This window comes from Anser anser (genome assembly GCF_964211835.1).
Source record: "Anser anser genome assembly, chromosome: 1".
Taxonomy (NCBI): Eukaryota; Metazoa; Chordata; class Aves; order Anseriformes; family Anatidae; genus Anser; species Anser anser.
In genome coordinates, this window is record NC_139720.1 from 28,779,809 (window position 1) to 28,787,572 (window position 7,764).

A 7,764-nucleotide genomic window follows, 5' to 3' on the forward strand; every position below is an offset into this window, starting at 1 on the left:
TATTGTTAATACTATTACCATTATCACTATTATTATTATTATTGTTATTATTATTTTCCTGTCTTAATAAACCGTCTTTATCTCAACTCACAGGCTTCACTTTCCCGTTTCTCTCCCCCCATCCCAGAGAGGGAGGGGGGAGGGTGAGCGAACGGCTGTGTGGTGTTTAGCTGCCAGCCGGGTTAAACCACAACAGGGACCTTCTGTGTTTTTTCTCTTTAAGAAAGTATATAAACAAATGAGGCTTTGTCAAAATAGAAGCGATTCCCAGGTAGCGATTACCGCGTGTGCTTCCATCTGCGGCTCTGCACTATGTACGTACAGACGATGATAGAATAAATTTAGGGACTTTTGAGATTATTTTTCCCCTGGGAATAGAGCAGCCGCGCGCCTTCTCTCCGGACTGCTCTTGCGAGGTCTGAATGAACGCTCTCCTGCCAACAAACCCTGCCCGCACACAACCCAGCCTGCACCCCATGCCAGCAACCCCATCCTGGGACCTCACCAGCGCCCAGCCAGGGGCTGCGCTGGGAAACGGGCCCGCAGCCTCCTGAACCTGACATCTGCGGGGTGAAAAAAAAAAAAAAAAAAAAAAAGTCGCCTAGCGGGCTGTCTTTACCTTTGCCATGCAAGAGCAGCTGGGTGGCAGCGGCTTTGCGGGCAGAGGCCGAGCGCTCCGCGGGGCGCGCAAGCAGCGCGCTGCGGGGCAGGGGCAGGCGGCGGGGCGGGCACGGCGCTCGCCTCTCCCTCCCCTCCTCGTCCTTACCCCGGCGCTCCCGACTTGAAAAGCAAACACCTCAGGGCATGCCTCACCGCCGCGGTCTCCCTTCTCCGAAAAAAAAAAATAAATAAATAAATAAAATAAAAAATTAAACTTTCAAAACTTTCCAGGTCCCGCGGACCTCTTGAATTTCAAGAGCCAATTTCAAGGCAAGGCCCCCACGCACCAGCCACGGAGGCCGCCTGCGGAACTCCGCAGCTCCAGGAGCATTATTTATTAATCCTTGGTTTTAGGCTTTTTTTTTTTTTTTTGTCTTTTTTTTTTGGGGGGGTGTATAAGGGGAGGGGGCGAAAGCCGTCGGCAGGCGCAGGAGGCCCCGCGGTTCCCCACCCGAGCCAGCGGGGGCGCCCCGGGGTAGCCCCGAGGGGGCGGCCGGCTCCGGGAGGGGGGCCCCGGCCTCCCCTCCGCGCTCAGAGGACGGGAGGGAGGCGGCGGAGCGGGGGGGGGGAGGCTGTTCGCTTCTCCCTCCGGCAGGCAGGCAGCACACAAAGGAGAAACGTGACACGTTTCTTCACCCCGGCTGTCTGCTGGGGAGGTCTTTTAAAAAAAAAAAGGGGGGGAAAGAGGAAAAAAAAAAAAAAAAAAGAAAAACAACACAAACGGGGAAGCGAGGCGAGGACGGCCGAGCCTCCCCTGGAAACGCTCCCTGGGAAGCCCGGCCCCGAGCCCTCCCTGCCTTGCACTTCTGGCCCCGCACGGGAAGGCTACAGGTTGTTTGGTTTTAATTACGCAGGGGGGGCGGCCGGGGGGGCGCGGGTGCGGAGCAGCGGCGGTGCTCGGCCCCGCAGCCCCGGGAGATTTGGGGAAAGTGGGGCTGAGACCGGAGGGGGGGTGCAGAGAAAGGGACCCGGGCGCAGCCCAAACTCCGGCTCAGCCCAAACTCCGGCCGGGGCAGCGGCAACCCCCCCCCCCCCCGCGGCTCAGCGCCCCCCCCGCATGCGGTGCGTTTTCGGGAGCGGTGCCCCCGGGCGCCGGGGGAGCTGACACATGTCACCGGCCAAACTTTCCCGCGGCAAGTGAGTGAGCAACGGAGCCTGGGGGTGGGGGGGTGGGGGGGAGAGAGAGCGGGGGGAAGCAGCGAGTCACACCGGATTGCGGGGGGAGGAGGGGACGGGTGTGTGCGGGGGGTTGGCGGGGGGTGGGGGGGGGAATACTTACCGGGAGGAGACACCGTGCAGGGCGTCCCGACGAGCTGACACCGAGAGAAAAAGGGCGAGCGGAGCCGCGCACACGGGCGCGCACATGCAAAGTCTCTGCGGGCGGAGCCGCCGCTGCCGCCGCCGGGCCGAGCGGGCCGGGAGGTGGGGGGGCGGCCGGGGGGGCCCCTCCGCGGGTGCGGTGCCTGGCGCCCCTCCCGCAGGCTGGCGCTGCCTGCCGCTGCCTCGCTCCCTCCCTCCCCCGGCGTGCGGGGGTCTGGCTGTGTGCGGAGTGTGCCGCCTGTGTGTATGTGTTTTGTTGGGAATGCAAAAAAAAAAAAAAAAAAAAAGGGAAAGGAAAAAAAAAAAAAAAACCGCCGCACACACACACCGACTCCTTCGGAGAGAAAAAGAGGAGTGAAGAGGGAGCCCTCACATGATCGCGAAGTGGCCTGCACAGGAGTGCTAATAATGCGCGGGGTGGTGGTGGGAGGAAAGGGGGGGGGGGGGGGGGGGAGATGGCAACAGCCAAAAGTGCGGCGGGACGAGACGGGACGGGACGCGCTGCGCCCTGCCCTGCCCTGCCCTGCCCCGGCCGCCGCGCCCCGCTCCGCTCCGCGCCTCCCCCGGCCGGGCCCCGGCGGCGCGGTCGCTGCGAGCCGCCCTCCGCCGTCGGGTCCACCTGCTGTGTAAACAAACCGTCGGGGAAGTTGTTTGCTCTCCCCTCCCCGCCCCCTCTCCCCCCTCCCTCCCTCTCTCCCTCCCTCCTCCTTCTCCTCTCCCCCCCCCCCCCTCTTTTTTGCTCCGTTAGACACAACGAGTTTAGCAGACGGGGAGAAAACAAAGCCGGGTGTTGTGCTGGCAGTGCCGAGTGGCTGCAGCCTGCTGGCAGCCCTCGACGTGCCGCGGGCCGAGCACGGGGGTAGGGATCCGCGTGGGAGGCGCCGTGGAGGGGAGGAGGGATGAGGATGCGGGTGGGGGTCCCCCCCATTGCCGCCGCACCCCCCCCGCATCCTCGCCCCTCCGCTTCCCGAAACTTTCTCTCCCCTCCCGACGGGCCGCGGCAAGGTGCAAGAGCCCCCCACCCCCACCCCCCCCGAGGGAACCGGCCGCCCCCGGGATCCCAAGGGCGTCCCCGCGCTTTGGGCGAGGATGGGGTTTGGGGGGCGGACACCAGTTGGCAGCGTGGCCAGAAGCGGGAGGAGTGCTGCGGGCCCCCGCGATTGCCGGGCACTCGATGCCGGGCACTTAATCCCGCTGCCGGCCCGCAGGTACATCAGCAAATTAACAAAGCGGGCTGCGCTGTAATTCAAGCATCCTCCCGCTCCCAGCGCCCTAACCTCCGCCCGGCACTTTTCGCATTCGAAAAGCTCTCCTGCGTGCACCGCCGCTCGGCGTTAACCGCGGGACGAATTAAAAAAAAAGAATTATTATAATAACTTCGCTTCGGCTGCTCGCTCCCGGCCGGCCCCACCGGGGGCACTGCGCCCCCCCACCCCCGGGCTCCCGCACGGCCGCTACCGCGGGGGCGGAGCCGCCGCAACTTCGGCAACTCCGCGGGGGCCCCCCGCGAACGGGGCCGCCCCGGCTCCCTCCCGGCCCCGGCCCCGCCGCCGGGAGGGGGCCGGGGCGGCTGCGGGGGGGCCCGTGCGGGGCGGCGGCGGGGCCGGCCAATGGGGCGAGCTCGGGTTCGGGAGGTGAAAGTTCACCGCCGGGGCAGGCTGCCGCGGGGGCGCGGCGCTGCCGATGGGTGGTCGTAAAATATATTTATTTGCTACTTGCAACTCTTTTGTCTCCCCCCCCACCTCCCGCTTCCCACTCTCCCTTACCCCCCCCCCCCCCCCCCCCCGCCCTCAGCCCTATCTCACGCACACCTCGCCCGCCGCCGTTGCCGCTAAACCCCGGCCGCTTTTATTTCTCGCCAGTTTGCCAGCGCAACGGTTGCGGGGGGGCGCCCGCCGTGCCCCCCGAGGAGCTGGGGGCTGCGGAGCGGGGTGGTCGCGGGCAGCATCCCTCCGCGGCCCCGGGACGGTGCGGGGCGGGGGGGACCCGTGCGGGGCGCTCCGCCGCGCTCCCCGGCGCCTGCAAACGAAATCGCCCCCCGCGGGCTCCGCTTGCCGGTGGGATGAACCGGCTCGGCCGCGGGGCTCCGCGGAGGCGCAAGTTGCGCGGGCCCAAAGCCGACACCCCCTTCCCTGAGGCGGCGGGCGGGCGCCTTGCGGTCCCCGTGGGGAGCCGGGCGGGTTTCCCCGCAGAACCGGCTGCGGGGGGCGTCCCAAGGCTGCGGCCGGAGAAAAGGGGCGGCGGGCACAGCGCTTGGCGGAGGGGAACCCGCGGGCGGCGGCGCGGCCCCGCAGCCGGGCGCCGACGGCTCCGTCGGGCGCCCCCGCGCCGCGGCTGCGGAGGGCCGGACGGGAGAGGAGGTGCACGGCGGCGCCGGGGCTGCCCCGGGTTGGGCTGCCCCAGGTCGGGATGCCCTGTTGTGCCCTGCTCTGCCCGGCCCTGCCTTGCTTTGCTCTGCCCTGCCCGGTCCCGGGCCGCCGCCGTCGAGCCGGGCTCCCTCCTCTCCCGCGAGCCGCGGTAGCTCCGCAGCCCCCGGCAGCTCTCCGCTTTGTTTCAAGGCGAGGTAAAAAATCCCCCCTCGTTCACACGGCCGCCGCTGACAGCCTCTCTGCCTAGCGGGTAATAACACGCGGGGAACAATACGACGCTTGGCTGCTTAAATTAGTCGGCGTTGCTCGGGTCTGAGCGGCTCGCAAGTGCCACGAAAAAGGAGGGCTCAACAAACAAACACTTCGCCGACTCTTTTATTTTTACGGCGGTGGTTACGGCGGAAAAAAAAAACACAACTTGGCTTTGTAATGAAAAAGGCTGGTGCGTTTTATTTGTTCCTGTTTACGGTTCGAGATTTCATCTGCACAGTTGTATTGTATTTCTCGCTTCAAATAAACCGCTTTGAAACCGTCTTCCTTTAATTAATTTAATGTATTTTCTCTGTGCAGCTGGCAGCGTTAGGTGTCTATCAGATTGCCATTTTCAATTAGGATTGTTTATAAAGCGACCGAGAAAACAGGCTCCTCTTCTAAATAGGTTTGTTCCCCTTCCTCCCCGTGCACGGCTCCCGAGACGGTTTGGAAGGAGCAGAAAATGTTGGTTTTAACCGAAGTCCAATCGAGGAGAATCTGTATTACAACATCAAAGCGAAGGGAGACGTTACAAAATTGGTGGAGTTACACCACCATCTGTCGTTAAGCGTCGGGACTACAAAAGTTCAGACGTACAATAAATCCTAATGAGAGCTGGCAACTTTTTTTATATATATATTTTCCCCCTTTCCCTACGGCTCTCGCTTTCCCGGCGGGGCTGGAGCTGGGAGCCCCTCACCGTGGTGTCCGGCCTCTGCTGCTCGGCCTGGCCCCCGGCAGCCCAAGGATGGTGGCCCTTCCGAAGCGGCCCGGCACCCACACAGCTTCCAGTTTTCAGGAGAAAGTTCATCAGAAAGCTAATGTAAGCCAAAAAGGTTAAATTAAGTAAAAATAAAGAGTTCTTGTAGCTAGGTTGCCGGCTGTGGGATCCCAGTTCCGTTCTGCGCACCCATCCTGCGATGCTGGGTCCTGAGAAGGAACACAAAGAAAACGCACATAGAATAACATAACGGATGAGGCTGGTGTGTCCTAATGCTACCTCTCAGTCCTCCTACAATGTCAAGAGCTGTAAACAGATCCTCAGAGGAATCACAAAATGCTTTTGCATTACCCGGTGTAAGCACTGTACCTGCTTTGTGTGGCTGACCAGGTGAGAGCTGCCCTCACACTTCAGCCCTTTCTCAACTCTTCAGCTAACAGGCCTACAGAGTGCTCATTTGCCATCAGTAGTGAAGAACCAAGAAAGATGTGCTTCCTTTAGGATTTTCCAGGTATTCCTTGAGTTTCAGAGGTCAGTTGTTACTCAGAGTGGGGTAGGAAGGGACATGCAAGTGGGTGGTCACAGACCCCTGCGATGAAAACCATCAGGCTTATCATTATTTTACCACAGCTCCTATTTTAAAGCATGTGGCGTTTGGTAAGGATTGATCCAGGTGGGTTTCGGTATGGAGTGCTTTATCATTAAAAGTCAGCTTCCAGGTTGTTCTTCAGCTGTGGAAATTCGCGGCTTTTTGCCCGTCTTCAGCCTGACATTTTGCAAGTGCTCACCGGTTTTATCCTGTAATTAGCGGTCGGCATTTTCCAGTGCTGTGGCTATTGTTAGGGGGCGATGGCAGTTTAACACGCTCTTACAAATCTTGTTTCCCTGTCTGATTCCTCATCCCAGTGAAACTCAAATTTCCTCTGTCCTACCAGTAGCTGTTGATGCTCAGGATGAGGGTCCCCCCTTTAGCTTCTTGACGTGTTAAAAGAGCAAAACCCCTTTTCCTCTAAGGCTATATGTCCACTTTCTAGGCTATCATGAAACGTGGGATTACCCTGCAGGCAATAAACACTTTCAGTATTCCTTTGTCTAACAGCTATTTTCACATTATTCCGAAAAAAATACTTTCCACCTTCTCCGTAGTAAACTAAGCTCTCATAAGCAACTAAGCTCTTTGAGTCAACATTAAAGGCTAAGGTTTCTGAATTGGTGAGAGAAGTGTTTAACATTCCTCTGGCAGAAATAAATCCTGTGAAATGTTCTCTGCTTTGGGAAATGGCTGGGCCACTGCTACCAATTACTGATTTAGGAATGTTTGGTAAAAAACTTGTGTCCAAAAATTCGCAGATCATTTCAGTGTTTGCACTGCCTACAGCTTTAAGTGTGTTTTATTACAATTTCATTTTAAAGTTACTCAATAAGCATTAGAGCAACAACCAAAATTAAAAATAAAATAATTAGAGTTGCTGGAGAAAAGAAAAACAAAGCAGGATGCTGCCTTATGTATGCTGTCTTAACAGTGCTGCCCCAAAAGGAGGGGGTTGCACTGTGATAGTCTTCCCTGGATTCTTTGATACAGAAGAATCATAATAACAATAAGCTGTGCAAATCTTCAACCATTTCATGTATTGGAAAAACATGGCTGATTTTTTTTTTTTTTTACCTTATATTTCACATCTATATATAAAAGCTTGACCTACAGAACTTTGTGGTTTCTTTTCCTGTTTTGTGTGGCCAGGCATGGAGGAGAAATGTGCCACACTGACCTTTCAGGTAAAGGTCCCAGTCCCCAAAATTTAAGCGTGTATACAAAAGTATTATTCAGTCAAAGGTGAGGAAAGTTTTAAGACAGAGACAAGTTTCCAAAGGACAACCCTTGGAGCAGTATCACAAACAAGCATAAGCAATAGTTCTCAGTGTGTCCCACAAACAGCTCATGGCTTCTGGAAAATTTAGCATCTGACCTGTAAAGTTTAGATATTGTAAAAGGTGCTGCTAAAATGTAGGCTCCTAAATCCAAGCTGCAATCTTCAAAATCCTTCTTTAGCCCTCTGATGAGTTAGCATTGCTAAGGTGACACTAAAATCCCTTTGGCTCCTAAGATGCCACTTCTGCTCGAAATAACTGTCACAGTAGGGTTGAAAAGCTTGGCATGTTTCCTAAACCAAACCAACCTCCTAAAACTAGGCATCCTCTGTGCAGCTGAGCATTAATTTTTAATTAGGTAAAATGCCCAACCAGTCCTTAGAGCCTTGCCTGACCCTAGCCTCCCCTTTCCTCTGTAAGTGTCCTACCCACTGGGCTGTGTAATCACACTTCTCTCACTGCTCTTGTCCATCTTCAGCCTTTTTTTTTTTTCTGCAAAGTGACACTGCATCCCCACTTTGGGCCAGCTGAAAGCAAGTGCTTAGGTCACGGGAGCTGACTGATGGTTTATGC

General features: G+C 57.5%; 1 protein-coding gene across 11 annotated transcripts in view; it reads right to left on the bottom strand.

Annotated features, from left to right (window-relative positions):
- The window catches only part of FOXP2 (forkhead box P2), a 440,428-nt gene extending 437,761 nt beyond the window's left edge, over positions 1-2,667 (bottom strand). For 3 of the 11 annotated variants that reach the window (XM_083820632.1, XM_083820631.1, XM_083820630.1), the window contains exon 1: positions 1,940-2,657. The gene's annotated coding sequence lies outside the window, so the exon portion shown is untranslated. Of the gene's footprint in view, positions 1-1,939 lie in introns of all 11 variants that reach the window. The other 8 variants (XM_083820642.1, XM_083820629.1, XR_014578258.1 and 5 more) reach the window with 7 other exon arrangements.
- Between the last annotated feature and the right edge of the window lie 5,097 nt (positions 2,668-7,764).